Below are 18,691 nucleotides of genomic sequence, written 5' to 3' on the forward strand. Positions count from 1 at the left end.
GATGAACGGTTAGAAGCGCCGTACGTCTCCACGGATCTATATGCCCCTCGCACCGAGACGAGCATATGAGCCCCCCGCCCCTCTTATAATCTTCCGCTTTATTTGTGAACTTTCCCTTCCAATTCACGGCCTCAATGGACCCATTGATCTTTTATCCTCGGCTCGTTTTAAATAAAAGGCCAGCCAATGTCTGTCCGGCCATGCGTGACAACAGCAATTGCTACAATAGTGACAAAGCATACACAAACATTTAGCCTGATCGAAGAACTAGAAGCAAAAGATGAGGCCTGTACAATGACGGACTTGAGCTTTGCATTTATTAGCCGATGCGGAAATTTTGACCAAGACAAACACTGCGTGCGCCATGTTGTGTGCGTCTCTTTGTACTAGTGTAAAGGTCATACGTGATTTTCTTGTTGTGGTAGCCATGCTTGTGACATGTACTGGTTATCAGATGTCAACAATCGTGATTCGGTGCAGTCTTTTTTTGTATGTATTATTTATTCTGTTTAGTGTTTATATTTATGTCATGTGCATCATTCAGAGCATGGATAGAATAATAACAAAACATAGTACACACTACATGGATTTTTATTAATGACCATATCATGGTAGAGTTGCCTATTTAACCCAAGTGTGATCAGTCAGAAAAAAATGTTTTTAGGTTGTTTTTTAAACAAAAGTAACTTAAAAAAAAGAAGGAAAAAGTTACTTAGCAGATTTAAGTTACTGAGGGTATTTTGCGGAACGTAACTCACGCGATGAACGAGGCAACACTGTACACCCTAAATTTTGTGTGTTCTGGCTTAGCTTATTCACTGCCAATGGCGACTATAGAGCGTTGCATTTATTTAAAAACTGCATTTAAAAAAATATATATATATATAATATATATATATATATATATATATATATATATATATATATATATATATATATTTTTTTTTTTTTTAAGAAACAACCATTAATTTTCTTAGTTGTTTATCCTTACTAGGGTCATGGGGGTGCTGGAGCAAGTGATTTGCATTGATGTTTCCCGTGGTCTTGCACGTTCCATCTTTACACGCTTCATCCACACTTTCCACTCACAGTTCACGCCGTAGAAGTAACAAAAATAAAACTGACATTAGCTACGACTAACATTGTACATATTCAGATAAAAATACATAACGTTTTGGGCTGCTCTCTCCTCTTGAATTGCTGGATAGCTGGTGTGCTGTAGCATCTGATGTTAGCATCATTAGCACGTCGTTAGCACGTTAGCATAACACACAGGAAGTAACTTGCTTGACCTTAAATAGACTTACATGCTCAAAATGATCCAAAAATAAATGTTGCTTCCGTGGACTTTTAAATGACGCATGGATCACTGGAAATAACATAAAAATGTACAAATAAAACGACCTAAACAAAGTGCACGCGTCACCAGCACACCAGCGCCATCTCAAGGCAAACAAACAAACTGCATTCAAATGATGAATTATTACAGATAATATTGTTGATTTAAAGGGTTTAGTTTTTTTTTTCATAACTTGAAATGGATGATGCTGTGAAAAAACACCTTTATTTAGGAAAAACTTAACGTTACTAAATGACTTTATTCAACTGCGACTAAACCATTGGACACAAAAACGTCCTTGAGGATGAACTATCTACACGCGTTGAATTCATGCTGCAACATGACCGAACTTTTCAAAGTGACCGTGCGCTCCGCAACATGTTTGGACTGCGGCGACTTTTACAGTGACGCTTGGCAGGCGGAAAGGCCAAAAATACATGGGAAAAATACACGTTTTCCAAAATAGCCTCGTTGATGTGGACGCGGTTGTAGTCGATTGTTGTGAACGCACGCAGTTTTGCTCCAAGCGTTTCTACTCCCCAGTGCGCCGTGTCATAAAAAGAAGCACGTCGTAAATCCTCCGTCTTGTTTTTTCGGACTTCTTCTCCGCGTGGGGTTCTGGGGCCACCTCTGCTCCCACGCTTTTGATCTCCCCCTCTGATGGCCTGTTGTCTCTGACACAAAAAGCACATTCTCAGCCCGGTAATTGCATGTCTGCTGCTCGCACCTGTTGGGGGTGGCGGTACGGCGACCTCTGCACTCAATCGCGCCCAAACCCTCCCCGCCATCGGCGTGGGGCGTAAGCCCACCGGGAGTACCGGTGTGAGCATGTTCTCTCAAAGTTGATTGGGTTTATCTGTAACCTTGAGCTTCACCTCCTCCCGCGCCGGCGCGCGTGTTTGCGGGGGCCTGTGTGTGGATCGTGTCTCCTCATCCTCTCATCCCTTTGCCTTGCAGAGGCCCTTAATGAAGCCGGGGGTCAGCGGCAGCGTCCAGCTAATTGGAGCGAGTTTGCCCCGAGCGCCGGCTGCCGGTGATTGAAGTGTCAAGTGAGGGTTGGCCCCACGCCGGCCCCTTTCCCGAGTGAGTCGCATTTTTTGTCGCTGTTTATTTGCCGTCCCTCGCGCTGTCCTTCATTTGCATAACCGGTTTGTCTCAAAACTCGAGTCTCCGAAGTTTCCCTTTGGTGTACCTGCATATATGCATAGCCAGATGAAGTTTAATGCTCAATCATTTTAAAAATATATCTTCTATTGCGGGACAAAAAATGTCAGGACTCCAAACTGACTTTTGCCAGTGTTGGGCTACTTCAAAATCAATGCATTATTTATGACTTATTACTGTCATTTCAAAGTCATGAGTTGCATTACAATAATACCCTATTTGAAATCTAATGCATTACACTACTATGACTTGTACTCTCATCACCATAACTGGAAATATGGATTTAATGGAGCTCATTACTCTCATTACACATCCAGTCAAAGGTTGGCTCAATCCTAAAACAAGTACAAATCATTTCATCTGTAATGTATTGTAAACCTTTACAGACAAGATACAAAATCATTTTTTTGTATTTTAATCCATTTATTACTTAGCTTCAAGAGTTCAAGAGTTTTATTGTCACATGCATTGTAATACTACACAGTGAAATTATTATTCTCTTCACTTCCCCGAGCAGGCTACATTCCATAATCGAGCGAATAATAAAGAAGGCAATGAAACCAAAACAAAAAACAGGAATCACATCATAGTGATGCATTGTTTATGCCGTGTGCATTTCACAATTTCAATGTTAATATTTAAATTCAAGTTCTTTCGGCGAGGTTAGCGACAGATGTTTCAAAATAGATGGTTTCAGTGGGGCTAACGTTAGCAGCTAGCCTACATCATTGTTATTGTGTGCTTCATATGGTCCAGAACTATTTTTAGACTATTATTAATCGCAACCGTATTGTGAAAATGACCTTGTCATTATCGCTAGTAGCGACAGGGGTCTTGCCGACACTGTTTCGAAATACTGGCGAATCCAAGTGGCAGCATATCCCCTAACAAATCTCCTAACCTCTTGAGGTGGAAGTGGCATCCCTCGGCGAGAGAGCGCAATCTTCCGCGTGTTTTCTTTTCGCTTACTTCACGTGACTGGCACCGCTCTAAATGAAACCACTTAAGGGCACCTAAACGCTCTTAAGGATCATATTCTTGTCTTTATCCCTGATGTACTGAAATTACTTAGCATATGTCCATCTTGTGTACGTCATTTATTTGCAAACAAAAATAGTTATTTTTTAGTGGGAAAAGTAGCTCACTGAAAGAACAACATGGCACAATCGACAAGTCTCCCATGTAAGCGTGAGAACACTGTACAGTAGAGTACACTGAAAAATGGATGATCTCGTCTCAATGTACTCATACATTTATTTACAGTGTGTATGTACGTGCCATGACTTATTGTGTTGTATGAAGAGCAGCTGCCTAATGATGTACAGTGGAGAGAATTGAATTGTTCCGTCTCGCAATATGCGTCATTGGTATTGGCAGACGAACAAAGATATATATGTATATATACAGTATGTATATATATATATATATTGTTGAAAATATTCTGCGGCAATATGTACTCAATAGCAATTAATGGGCTTTGTTCATTTGTAAACAATGCAAAAAATATGTTTACATGTGATTTTCTTATGCATTTAGTCAGCGATTAGCATTTAAGATAGCGATTAGCTTATTACATCACAAACGTTAGCATGCTAGCTTAGTCCACTGTATCATTCAACAGACAAGAGGGGCAAAACATTTTGACAAGAGGGGCTAAACATTTTGTTGCATTTTTATATCAATATCTATAATGCCCCATTGAAAATATGCAAGATTGCCTAGATAGATAGATAGATAGATAGATAGATAGATAGATAGATAGATAGATAGATAGATGTTATAGCTAGCTATGAAACCTAACTCGCTAGCTAACTAGTTGTTTGAGCTAGCTAGCTTGCCAGCTGTTCTGGATGGATGGATGGATGGATGGATGGATAGATAGATAGATAGAAAGATAGATTGATTGATTTTTTTTTAAGAGTAATTAGAAACAGCTTGTCGCGTGTGATGCAAGCACACTTGTTGTCTCATTCTTTTTTTTTTTTCCAATAGCTGTCTGTCAAAGAGGAAAAGATATTCTGGTGGCAATAATCCACCTTTGCTGGCTTCGGGCTAAGAACGCTTGCTTCCTCATCCGTATTTGCATTCATACGCGTATCGCGGCGCATAAACGCACGCCCTAAACAACTCTCGGTCCACTCGCTCCTCGCTAGCTCGCAGTGGGATTTAGGCAATTACCATGGGCCCTCATCCATCAGGCCGACACGCGCGCACACACACATAACACACACTCGCACAAAATAAATACAAACAAAACGCATCTTTTTCCCCGAGTTCTTCACTTCTCCCAACAGTTCGGTCATGGTCGAGCTACATCCTACTTTCTTGGCGCTAATTAGTCTCTCTCTCTCTCTCTTTTTTTCTCTCACTCTCTTTTGCTCTCTAAATCTCGTGCACTCTCGTTTTCTCTCAATCTCTCTCTTTTTCACTTCTTCTCGCTCGCCCTCTCTTTCTCTCGCTCTGCTTCGCCCGCTCATTCTCTTTGTCTTGATCTCTCTCTCTTTCTGTCCCTCTTTTCTCTCACTCCATTGCTTTGTCTCTCACACCTTTTCTCTTTCTCTCCTTTCTTTTTCTCTAACTCTCATGCACTCTCTTCTCTCAATCTCTCTTTTTCTGTCTTTATTTCTCTCGTTTCCTTGCTTTATCTCTCTGTCCTCTCTCTCTTTTTCTCTTTACCCTCTCTCTCTTCTTCCTTTCTCTCGCTCTCGAACTCAAGCACTCTCGCTCTTTCTCGCCGTCTCTCTTTTCTCTCTTCCTCACTCTCCATTTCTATTTCGATCAATCTCTATTTCTCTCTCGGCAACTCTCTTTTCCTCTTGATCCCTCTCTCTCTCTCTTAACTATTCTTCCTGTCTCTTTTTCCGTCTCTTCTCTTTCTCTCAACCCATTGCTTTATCACCCATCTTCTCTCTCTCTTTTCTCTCTCTCTCACTCCTTTCTTTCTCTTTATCCAATCCCCTAAAACTTTCAAGTGCTTTCGCTCTCTCTCTCTTTCTCGATCTCTTTGTTTTTGGATCCCTCTTTTTCTTTTCCATCCACCTCTCTCTCTTTATCTCTCTCTCTCTCTCCCTCTCTCGCTCTCTCTCTCAACTCTCAGTCTCTGTTTTCTGTCTTTCTCTCAATCCATTGCTTTATTTCTCTCATCTTCTCTCTCTCTTTCTCTCTCTCTCTTTCTCAACCTCACTCTGTTTTTGTCTTTTGATCCCTCTTTCTTTCTCCCTCATTCTTCTTCTCTCACTGCCTCTCCCACTCACTCTCTCTCTTTTTTTCTTGATCCATGTCTGTGGCTTTCTCTCTCTCTTTTTTTCAGTCCATTTCTTTCAATTACTTGCCTTCTCTCACTTTGTCTTTACTCTCAATTCTCTCTCCCTCTCTCCTCTTTCCCTCTTTCAGTCTCTCTCACTCTCACCTTTCTCTTTCTCTCGCTTATGCGCTCTCTCTCTTGATCGCCCTCTTTCTCTCTTTGTTTTCCAGTCTGTTTCTTTCGATCACTTGCCTTCTCTCTCACTTTCTCTTTACTCTCAATTCTCTCTCTCTCTCCTCTTTCCCTCCTCGCTCATCTCCCTCACTCTCACCTTTTCTCTTTCTCTCGCTTATGCGTTCTCTCTTTCTCTTGATCCCCCTCTTTCTCTCCCTCCCTCTCTTATTTTTCTCTCGGCTCCTCTTTGCATCTTCCTCTCTCTCTTCTCTCCACCTATCTCCCGCCCCTCTCTTTTTGTCTTACTCTCACATTTCTTCTCCGTCTCTCTTGCTCCTTCTCTCTATCTCCATCTTTCTCTCTCTCTCTCTCTCTCTCTCTCTCTCCCGTCGCTTTCTCCCTCCTCCCCCAAGGCAGTTGGCAGTTGTGGCCCCTATTGTTGGGCTGCCAATAGACAGTGGAGGTAGCGGGCTTTCAATGAGCTCTTGGGAGACGAGGATTGAGCACTGGAAATAGGAGTGCGACATTAGCACATACGCTCTCGTCTCGTCTGGTCTCGTCCTCCGCGGAGCGACCACACAGGAGCAATGAAAGAGATGCTTTTTGTTGGTGTTTGTTCTTTTTTTTTTTCCTGCTCACAAGTGGAACATTACCCTGGAGTGCTAGGACAACATATTAATGAGATTAAAGAGACATATTTCAAAGTAATACCGAGAAGAAAAAAAAAAACTCTGGGAAACATCATCATGAACAAAAAAAAAAAAGTCTTCAAGTTTGGTTTTCTCACCATACCTGCTACTTTTTTTTTTTTTTATCTTTATCCTCTCACAAAGGCCTAAAACACGTCGGTAACCTAAGAAAGTAGAGCGTCGGCGTTTTGTTTGCGCGAGAGGGGGCAAGAGTCCAATTAGAGGTCGAGCATCGTAACTTGAACAAAATTGCGTCAAAAGTTTGTTTACTTTCCGCCCCGCACAATGTGCGCTTGTTCATTAAGAAGCCCGAGTCATTAGGGTCCGCGCCGGCGCTCGTTAAAGCGAGATCCCCGGCAATTAACCGCCGCCAAAATCGTTTTATGCAAACGGCTGTTAAAGCGCTCTTCGTTCCATATTTCAATCAAACGAGCCTACGACCGGCGTTGCTGAGTGGAATATAACGGCGAGAAATTAAATGGCGACCTGTAATTGCACAGGTTATATTGCTCATCCCAAAGATTAAATGGCGAGCGTGTTTGATTAATAACTCGAGGGCCGGTCGGAAATATCCCACTTGGAGCGAAGGGGACGGACTGATGGTGACTCAAATATACTCCATAACCTTTCCGTACTTCATTTTGGATCACGCGTTTGTTGCCGCGGCGATACGCTTTGGGTGCGTTCAATTTTTGGTCGTGTATCCTGGATCGCAACGGCAGGATGTATTTTACTTTTCTACTCTGGAGGTGGGGTAAAACTTTAGCATGTAGCATTTCAAGGGTTTGATCTCATGATGATACAAACAGTTTGACCGCTTCGGATATTTTTGGGGGTTATATCCACTAGATTACTCGTGTAAAAACGCCCTCAGGTATATTCACGTGTCATAAAGTAAGTTGGGCGAGTTGATGCCTAACAGCTCAAAGTTTGGTCTCATCAGACCACAGCACTTTCACCAAAGCCTTTTGGGAGGTTTTTTTTTTTTAGATGTTTGCAAGGAATTTGTCAAAAATCTTCTTGATAATAATATGTTCATCATGTTCTATGTTCACCCAACAGTCCAAACATGTATCGTAACTCATTTTGTGTTTCTACAATATTAATTGAAAGCAAAATCCACATGCTTTTTATCTACAGTATCTCTGTGGACAGCCATTTTGTGTGCATCACATGACCAATCCCAGAAAACAGATAAGCCATGATTTCTACTAACTGAAACACTTTTTTTTTCTAAATAAACAAAACTGATAATAACAGTGAAAATATCTTTTGTTTCTGTTTTTGTCAAGTTACCTTTTGTTTGATGTGCAATCTTTTTGTTGCTGATTTTATGACATTTTTGCTAAAGCCATATATATATATATATATATATATATATATATATATATATATATATATATATATATATATATATATATATGGAAAACCCCTAAAAAAATATACAACACCTTTTATCAGACTTTTTTAAAATTTTTCTCCACCGCTGAACATTTTGCTGACTTTGCTCTTTCCTTCCTAATTTCAACTGTTCAGCGGCGATATTAATATTTGTTTGCATGTTATTCTTCACCGTTTGTGTTCAAATATCAGTTGGGGTTATAATACCACAAAGATGCCTGTAATTAACCGCGGATGGTATTTCACGTATTGTTTCAGGATGAAGTTCACGAACTGAAAGGCCAAGCTTGTAATATGAAATTCTCTTTGTTGTGTTTTCAGTTTGACAGTAAACTTCAAAAAAGGCAAAAAAAATAAATAAATAGCTTGAAGTTGAAGCTTTTATTTAAGAATTGCTCTATTTCCATCTGCCAAACTGCTGCTTGTTGAGAAGTGAGTTGAATCACTTAGTTTTTAAAATTTACACACAGTTAAAAAAATGGTTTAAATGTAACGATGAAATAAAAATCCCAAATTTTGATGAATTTGTTTTTTATGTATTGAGAGCATTTCCGGGATACTTTTTTTTTTTCCTCCATAAAAAGTGTTTTGTTTTGCAGCTCATAGTTGCCCATTGCGACCGTAGCGAAGTCAAATTTTCACCCGAGCTATTAAAACAACCGCAGCGGCCCCAAACCCCAACACATAAGACATTCTTACTCTTTATTTTTAGACGTGATTATCATCAGGATTCCTTTGTTGTTCTTGCAACCCGCCTCGCGTCCCCGAAGATGCTGTAAATGTCACGGTAACGACATGGTGTTTGCGACGTCTGCCAGGCCCGCCAGGTGTCAATCACGGCTCCCGCGAGGCTTCGCCTGAGCGCAACCCCGAACCGACACGACGCCGTTTGTGTTTATTGTCCTCGTATTATTTCTTATTTTCCCCTGCGAGGGGCTGACCTGCTTATTGACTTTTATGTTGCTTCTGGAAGCCTTTCAACGCCGAGCCGTGCTCTCACTTGCAAAGTTTGGCCTTGTCTTTTTTTTTTTTTTTTTTTTTTTTTTTTTAGCAGTGCGTCTTTGAAATGATTTTTGTGAGAGAATTGAAAATGATGCTGCTGAATGGACAACGGCGCTCTTATAAGCAAGTCAGATGATATCATGGGCCAATGAAATCACATGTTTTAACCATTGGAAAAAAGTCAGACAAAAGTGTTTCATTGTGAAAAGAAATTGTGAAAAAAATCAAAGAATTGAGGGAAATAACAAATCTTGTAACTATATTTTTCAGGTACTTTTTTTTTTTTTTTTTTTTACAATGCAAAAATTAAACCTGTAACATATTTTCAATAGTTAAGAAAACTACTGTTGAACAAGAAAAAAAAAAATGCATTTTGTTGAGAAAAAAAGGATGAAAAAAAATTTTTTTTAATAGAAAACATGCATATTTTAATAAAAATGCTTTATAAAGTAAACACAAAATTTGTAGATTGATGAATGTTTGGAAAAGCTCAAATTTTCCAGTGAAAATAACACAAAATTTATCTGAATAAATGTGTAAGTGCTAAAGATTTGGGGGGATAAACAAACAAGAAAACATTTTTTTTTTTTTAATATGAACATAGTGTAATTGTGAAATTATTGTGTAAAAAATTACACAAAGAACTACTGTGTTTGTGTAAAAAAAAATAAATAAAATTGTTTTTCAGGTGACACTAAATACATAAAATCAATGTAAAATTATTAGATTTTGATATGAATAAATAAAATCAATTATCTGATAAAATACTCAATCAATAGACACTATTGTCTATCAAAATGATATTCTACAGTTCTACAGTCACTTCAACGAGATAAACTTTTCACCCCATTTACAGAATGCAAAACTAATCTACCGCAATCAAATTCGATAAAAAACGTCATGCAATTTTCTGCCCCCCCCCGCTGACGTCGTCATTCTTTTATTTTGCTGCGGTCATAAATGAACAATGCACCGTCAGGCTTTAAAAATTCCCTCATTACCAAAGCGAGGGTTGTGATAAATAAGCTGTGGATGACATGCTGGAAAATGCCCCTCAGATGATAAAAGCCAACCACACATCAAAATGTCACGTCCTTGTGCCACCAAAACAATATAAAACTCGCTTTTTTTTTTTTTTTTTGACTCATGGGCCATCACGTTGCCCTCCGTTTTTTTTTGCGTGGCCTCCCGTGACTATCCAAGCTGTCAGGGCTGCTCGTGTTTTTCTTGCCAGGGCACAGTTGGAACAGATCCGGCCCCGGGGGCCTCGTACGCTTCTCCGCTCCGGCCCCTGCAAACAAGAGCTGCCCCCGCACAACTGTTGTCCAAATTCTGGCTTTGGGGTTTCCGACGCTTTCTTGTTAGTTGTTCTTTAGAAACCAAATGTTGGCGTTGGAGCTTGTCGTGCAAAGCTTGTTTTTTGTTAATGCCTTCGCTGCTCGTCCGGTTAAAATGGATTTTTGTTGTCGATGGCCGTCAATGGTAGTGAATGAGTTAATAAACTACATTATGTCTGGTCAACTGGATGGTGGTTGATGTAAATCGAGAATTCGGAATTCGAACATAATAAAGCTAGCTGAAGTGCTAAATAAAGTGAAGTAAATCAAGAAAAAAAAACTAGCTAGAGTGCTAAGCACAGTTAACGTAAATCAAGGAAAATTAAACTAGCTATAGTGCTGAACCCAGTTGAAGTAAATAAGTAGATTTTTAATAAAATAAAACTCGATAAAGTGCTAAACACAGGCAAAGTCAACCAGGTCAAATTCTAACAGAATCATGTTACTTAAAATGCTAAACCCAGTTAAGGAAAATCAAGCAGGATTCTAACAAATTAAAGCTGGTTGAAGTGTTAAAAACTGGTGAAGTCAATCAGGTAGAATTCCAACAAAATAAAGCGTGTTAAAATGCTAAACACAGTTAAGGTAAATCAAGCAGGCTTCTAACAAAATAAAGCTAGCTAAAGTGCTAAACAAAGTTCAAGTAAATCGAGGAAAAGTATAACAAAATTGCTAGCTAAAGTGCTAAACATACCCAAAGTCAAACAAGTACAATTCTAACAAAAATTGAGTTGGTTAAAGTGCAAAACAAAGTTGTAGTCAATCAAGTAGAATTCTAACAAGAAGGTAGCACAAATGCTAAACACAGTTGAAATCAACTAAATGTAATTCTAACAAAATAAAGCTAGCTAAAGTGCTAAACATTGGTAAAGTCAATCAAGTAGAATTCTAACAAAAAAAGCTAGTTCAAAGGATAAATACGAACGTCAGTAAAATAGAATTTTAGCAAAATAAATCTTGCTAAAACAGATGAAGTTGAATAGAAATCATACAAAATAAAGCATAAAAAGCCTATCACAGTTGAAGTCAATCATTCATGTATAATTCTAACAATATAAACCTAGCTAAAGCGCTAAACGGCTAAAATACTCAAAAATAAGCACTCAAAGATATAATTCAGTTAGAAGATACTCTCAAAAAGTAACTTTGTGCCAGAGATGAGTAGAGTATTTCATAACTCTGTAGATATTTCTCTTCCTTTGGGCAAAAAAGTGAGGCAGGAAAACCTAGTCTGACTTGAGCCTTTGATGCTGGCTGAAATGAGGTCTAGTGAGGCAAGCTGATGGTTTCTCAAATGTCACAGGTTTGCTTGCCTGTACTGCTAGCTAAAAAAAAAAAAAAAAACTTGAGGCATTGGAATCTCAAGGTGACGATGTATTTATCTCATATAGGTGTGCCTTGACTTTAAAGTGCCCCAATTTACAAATATGAGAAGCCTCATGCATTTGGTGTTGCGATCCAAAATTTGATTTATGAGCCAGCTTCAGATAGGCCACTGCTCAAGTGAAGTGGAAAAAAAAGAAGACTTCCAGGACTTTCAAAAACGAACGGTACAAACAGACAAATACAAAAAGAAGAAGCGCAGATTAACGGGTACAATAAATCAAACTTCACATACGGAAGCTTACGGAAAAACAAGAATAACTGTGCTCCTGATTTCGCTAGCGAGGCCACGCCTCTTTTATTTGCAAGGCCACGGAACAAATTAAACTCAAGGTACCACAACACAAGATCGTCAGAAAAGTTCCAGGACGTGCGGGCTATAGTCCGAAGTGGCTTATCTGCGACAGAAAGCTTTTTTCGCCGGTGATATTTACGGTATTTATTTTGACCCAACTCTGACTTTTTACTGGTTTTGAAGTGTGATATCAATGGAAAAGCATCCCGAAAAAAAAAAAATAGGAGGCTAAAATATTGCATGGATTGTGAAAACATGACAACTTCAAATATGCCAAGCTCCTGTCCCTTCTAAATGCTTTCAAACGGGAGGTCGAAAGGTACACCCTTTAGGTGTCAAATTTTGCCCATTTCAGGCTCATTTACTGCCACTCAAAATTGGAGAAAACCCGATGTTTTATCATGCGTTTAATCCTATGACGTTTACAAGGCTTTCAGTGACTTTGATAATTGGCTTAGCCTGGCCTCCCATAATGCAAAAGTCATACCGCTCTAATTATGACATAATAAATATTCAACTTCATTTTATATTTACATTTTATATATACACATACAGCATAGTTACTTTTGCTGTTATCACATTTTCACAATTTTTCTACATAAAGGCGGCGTAGGTTCCCTACCCAAAAGATTTATATATGTACGGATAGGGTTGATGCCAGAGAACATTTTTAGGGGTAAATATATATTATATTTGACGATGTTCTGACCCTTTCAAAGTCAGCCGAAGTTGGATGATAATAAGGCCAGGTTAGTGAAAAATGCCCCTTGCGGTTAAAGTACCCTTGTGGGCAAATTTCAATGTCAATTTTAGTCATTTTGTTACAGGGCCCTGAAAAATGCATTATGGGCCGCAACTGGCCCCCGCGCCGCACTTTGGACACCGCCGCCTTCAATTTATTAACCTTAGACGTCAGTGTCGCCAGCCTCACTATCGTTAGCCTTATCCCGACAGTCAGAAGTGGCAGAAATTCTGAGCGATGAGACCCTTCCAAAATAAGTTTCACGGCGCAAATCGGAGCTGATGCGAATCTCCGCCGCGATGATCCGCCAGGTTGCTCACGGAGGCCAACATCCAGACGTCACCCCTCCTCCTCCTCTTCCTTTTCCTCTTCTCAGCCATGGCCCGACGCCGCTTTGGCAGCCGGCGTTGATGGAAAACATCTGCGAGAGTCGCCGCGTTTGTCTGCGGTGGCGCTTGATATAGAAACTTTTGCTTTCATGTGACGTTTTTAATTATTTTTTGGAGGCGAAGCGTAGCACGCCAGTCAAAATAGGACTATTGATACAACATGTCAACGGTTTCGGAAGATGAGAAAAAAAAAAAAAAAACGCGGCCGCTGTTATCAATAACCTGGCAGACCGGGAAGAAAGAGCCTGGCAATTATTGTATTTACTCACCTTTCAAAATGTCAAAGAAAAGCAGAACAATGGGAAAACGATTCAGCAGGTGCGTCAAAGAAGTCCCTCAATGAGGTTAGCTGCAGCATATAAGAAAGAAAAAAAAAATGGAGGCAGTAATTGGTAGTTGTAGGTAATGGGGACCGAGCTGTCAAGCAGGTGGAAGCGAATTCAATGACGTTGAAGCAAAAGCAGTAATGACTATTATTTACAATGCTGTTGATGCAACTACTCTATCGCCCGATTCTTTATGAGGTGGAAACTCGAAATTGTCCAGATTTTCTTCAAGAGCTTCTAATTAGTGTTCACTTATGTCCACTTAAGTCCACAATTGGGCATTGTAGTCCATCTTGTGTAATATTTTGCTCAGTCCTTTGATTTTTACATCAAAAGCATTTCACATAACAGGAAAGCATTGAAAGGAGGCAATAGGGAGCTGAAATTTCACCCAGATAGTGACAACATGTCAAATTTCAACCACTTGTGTGTCATCCTTTGGCTGAAATACTGTGAGAATGAAGTGAAAGAAAATGACCCAAAAATGGTCAAAATACCGCGCAAAGGTTAAGAATACTCAATGTCGCTTTGTCTAAATATTCTACACTCTTAAACCGGCTGCTGCTAACTTCCAAGCGCATACAAGTTAGTAAACAAGCTCTCAGATGAATGAAATTCCTTCGCGTGAACAATTAAACGCCTCCCCCAAATGGGCGTGAGTGTTAATTGCTAAGCCCAATTGAGCAACTTTGCGCATCATAAGGGCAGCAAATAATTACCCAAGTAAGATGGCTTTGCGCTCAGCACAAAAACATTTTAGCACTAGGAGAGACTGGAGACAAAGAATAAAATCTTTGCGCAATTTTTGTAAGCATATATATATATATATATATATATATATATATATATATATATATATATATATATATATATATATAATGTGAATCATTACAGTGATGCTAACCACTAACAGTGCTAGCATCTAACGCCGCTAGCTAACATAATATGTCAATGTTGTTGCAAAAGTCTTTTTGTACGCATCCCCGATTAGCATAAATAGCAACTGAAAAAAAAGCAGTGACGAATCAAATGTCGCGCTGTTGAGATCCACTTCAAAATAAAAGTGAACAAGGGCACTGATGTCCTTTGCGAAGTTATGGTTTATTTTGGCGTGTTAGCATGAACACCAGTTCCTGCGGTTAGAATGACGTCTTCCTGATGTTGTGCACAAAATAAACAAGGATCCAGTGGATCACTTCTGTAAATTTTGACACTTTGACAGTATTTTCCATTTTTTAAGCTAAACGGTTAAATTAATATATTTAATGGATAATCTTGTTTCAGTAGAAAAGTCGTTCAGGTTCAGTCCATTTGCATCTTTTAGAGCTGTTTATTCCACAACACTTATTGACCAGTAGGCACAAATTCTCATCGCATTGATTCATTATTCATTTGAATCAGATTCTGTTTTTTGATGAACGCCTCCTCCCTTTACCTTGAGCGCTTATTTTTCCTCACTGTTCACACTTCCGGAGGATTATGACATCGCTTCCATCGTATTTTCATTAGCCAAACTTTTTTTTTTTTTTTTCCGCGGTTGCAGTCGGCGTGACGGTCGTCCGCAAACGGCATTATCAACCATCTCAGCGGGTTTTCTAATACCCCCCTGTAATCCTGTCATTTCATCCACCGATACCGCCTAGGTTAGACCGGGCCCGGAGCATATCTTACCACCTGTCTCGGCTCCTCGGCGTGAGAGATTGGATCCCCCCCCACTCTCGCCTCCCCCGCGCCCCCCTACACACACACATGCTCATCTCTCCTCGGATCTCCATACTCGTGTAAATGGTGTGGTCTGAGCAGATGATATATAGGGTCCAAGCTGGGAATGATTCCCGGTCGAGGATAATAACTCGCTCTCGCTCGAGTGGAATCCCGCACGGCATTTCCCCCGCCAGTTGCGACAAAGACGAGCGGCCCGGCGACATTTCCCCCGACGGCCGTAAACCCGCGGCATTTATACAAGACGCCGCGCGGGCAGATTACGGGGCGGGGGCCAAGTTTGGCCCTTCCCGTCAATTAAAGGCGTCGCACTTTGACGGACCCTCGCCGGCGAAGAGAATGACTTTTTAAGTAGGCTATTTACGCCGAGGATATGGCGTTCATTTGATTATAATAAAAGGCCCATTAGGCATCCGGGGAACGGCGCGAGGCGGGGGGGCCCTCGGCTTCACTGTCGAACGTTATTTTCCTCGCTGATATGCTTCTTGAGGAGTAATAAAGAAATATATCTGTTTTTATTGCACCTCTGTGACATAGTTATGTTTAGAGTGAGTATAAAAAAGCAAGAACATGGTGTAAAATGATATTATGGGCCATTAGGTGGGGGCTTGAGCCCGGCGTGGCGCGCAGTAAGCGCGGACCGGCTGGGGGTAATGGGGCCGCGGCATATTGTCTCCGATCTGCTCTTTCACTTTCTCGCCGATTGAATCGTCTACATGGCTGGCACTCCATCTCCCGGGGAAGCGCGGCAGACAAGGTGATTTTGGCTGAAGACATCGCTCTGTCAAAGCCGCCAGATAAGAGCGCGGGAAATTGGAGAGCGGGGGGCGTCGGAAATGTATGGAAGAGAAGAAAATAACTACGGCTAGTTTGTGGCGCGGAGATGTTTTCCTTGGTGGAGGGAAATGTTCTTATTTATAACGCCGCGCCGAGAGGGTTCCGGCGCCAAAGCGAAATTAAACTCGGGTTGATTTATCGCGATTTCTGACGCCGAACAGAGGCGACTCACTGAAACGCCGCGTCTTCGTCGGGGGGGGGGGCTTTTCCACCTGGAATTTGGGGGGCACAGGTTTACATCACGATGCGGTCTTTTCTTCCCGCGGGACCGCTTTGTGCTTGACACGTTGTATATTTGAAGGGGGCCGCGACTCTAGACGCCACTAAATTACAACGCTTGTGTGGGGCCCTCAAACTGATGTGAACTTTTACTTTCACTGAAAAACTGCAAAAAAGAGCCATTTGTGTATATATATATATATATATATATATATATATATATATATATATATATATATATATATATATATATATATATAGATAGATAGAGAGAGAGAGAGAGAGAGAGAGAGAGAGAGAGAGAGAGAGAGAGAGAGAGAGAGAGAGAGAGAGAGAGAGAGCTGCACGATTATGGTCAATATTTTGGTCAATATTGAAATGATTATTCGTCATGTCTATTTATTGCCCTTTTTTAAACAAGCAGTATGTAAACAAGGCTTCAAGGCTTGGTGCATACAAATAATAGTAATAAACTAAAATAAATCAAGTAAATAATTGATGGCAAAAACTTGACACACGGGGCAACACAGCTAACATACTTGCTGAGTGTAAACCAATGAAAAAATTGAAGCCTAGTTAGACCCAAGCACATTATTTCTCTTTAGGCGAAATTTAATAAATTAACATCGTCATTTTCTGTGATTTCAAACCGAATTCATTCCCAATTTTTTGCCCATCGGATTTTTTCAAAATGGGTCTCAATTGACAGCGCTGTAATCAGGTGAGGAACTCAACGCATACGCGTACAAACGAATAAGAGGCAGAACTATATAACAAGATAAGAACTAACATTAGCTAGCATCTTATCCATAGTCACAATCAACAAACAAACTAATTTGGGGCATATTGTCATAAATGACAACATTCGTACAAATAAAGTCCAACTTAGAGATACTCATGGGCCAGATTTACAGGGAGCCAAAACGAAGTCCAACACCGACTGCCTGCTCTCAATTAAAATCACACCTTCCTTCGCACTACAAAATGTAATACCAACAGCAGCCAGAGGCGGCGCCAAAAAACAAAGATCAAGCCAGACGAATCACAAACGAATCAACCGTTAAACTAAATCAGTTCCAAAACATATTTATTTCGTGTGCGGCCCGGCACCAGTCGATTCACAGACCGGTACCAGGCCGTGGACCGCTGTTTGAGGACCACTGATCTCGAGGAACAAATAAACATATCAAAAGTGGTTCACGAGGTTCCATTCGTCCATCACTACTAAATACGACTCCCACATTCCGTGAACTTTTATGCTACCTTCGTTTGTGACTCGGTGATTGTAAAGAACTCCCCCCCCCCCCCCCCTTTTTTTCCGATTACGTCTCCCGTATGTTAAGCTTTCCGATAACACGAAGCAGGTGGGTAGGTTCTTCCCGTTCCCTTCACCTCCGTCCCCCGGCCGGCCTCCCCTCTCGCCCGTAGAATAGTGGCGGCATTGTGCAAAGCAGCAAGAGTTTATCTACTCTCCTGCACCGACAGACAGCATGGGGGCCGCCGCAAGTAATCTGAACCAAGCAGGCGAAGAATTCCAAGCATCCTGAATAGAACCAGATGTGCGCTTTTGTTCGCGACGTGCGGCCATTTGCTATTTTTTCCGAGTCATGCCTCTGCGGGACCCTCCCCCCGGCGTACGAGCCGGGCTTTCGTAACAGCGGCGGCGGATCCGATAAGAGGCGGGGTCGGACGGCTACGGATCCCGCCGGCCGGTATTTGTTTGCGCCATATTTGGGCAGGCAGGCATTCCGTCCTTTTTTTCCGAGATTACCATTCCGATGGACTAGATGATACCCCGAGGCAAACGCGGACAAACAGTGATTAGCATCAGGAGTCGCGCCCGAATTTACTTAGTGAAACTTCGTAGTCCAGTCACAGCTTCGGCTGTTGGAGACTTTTTGTGTGTGTGTGTGTGTGTGTGTGTGTGTGTGTGTGTGTGTGTGTGTGTGGCTGTTTGGATTGTGTTCACATTTTGTATGCTGGGTCACACTCGCACTAGGCCAACAGAACATGTCGCACTTCACTACTACTGTTTATTTATCGTCCCTAAGGCTGCAGTTCTCAAATGGGGGTACGAGAACAGCTGAGGGTATTTGGATGCACCCCGGGGCTACATGAGATTTTTTTTTCTGCGTTTATCAGCTCGCTTAATGCTTTTGAATGGGGGGGACAGGAAGAATGCATTTTTCTTTTCAAATTGAGAGCAAATTCAATGGAACATGAAGCAATGTTAATTTATCGTTCCTAAGGCAGCAGTTCTCAAATGGGGGTACGATAACAGCTGAGGGTATTTGGACGCACCCCGGGGCTACATGAGATTTTTTTTTCTGCGTTTATCAGCTCGCTTAATGTCTTTGAATGGACGGGGACAGGAAGAATGCATTTTTCTTTTCAAATTGAGAGCAAATTCAATGGAACATCAAGCAAG

At 41.0% G+C, this 18,691-nt stretch overlaps 1 protein-coding gene across 1 annotated transcript in view; it reads left to right on the forward strand.

The window, feature by feature from the left end:
- plxnb2b (plexin b2b) overlaps positions 1-18,691 on the forward strand; it is a 199,932-nt gene that overhangs the window by 48,458 nt on the left and 132,783 nt on the right. The window contains 1 exon segment of the mRNA XM_088416301.1: positions 2,297-2,422. The gene's annotated coding sequence lies outside the window, so the exon portion shown is untranslated.

The sequence above is a fragment of the Hippichthys cyanospilos genome, chromosome 6, assembly GCF_059441005.1.
Source record: "Hippichthys cyanospilos isolate Australia breed blue-spotted pipefish chromosome 6, RoL_Hcya_1.0, whole genome shotgun sequence".
NCBI classification, from domain to species: domain Eukaryota; kingdom Metazoa; phylum Chordata; class Actinopteri; order Syngnathiformes; family Syngnathidae; genus Hippichthys; species Hippichthys cyanospilos.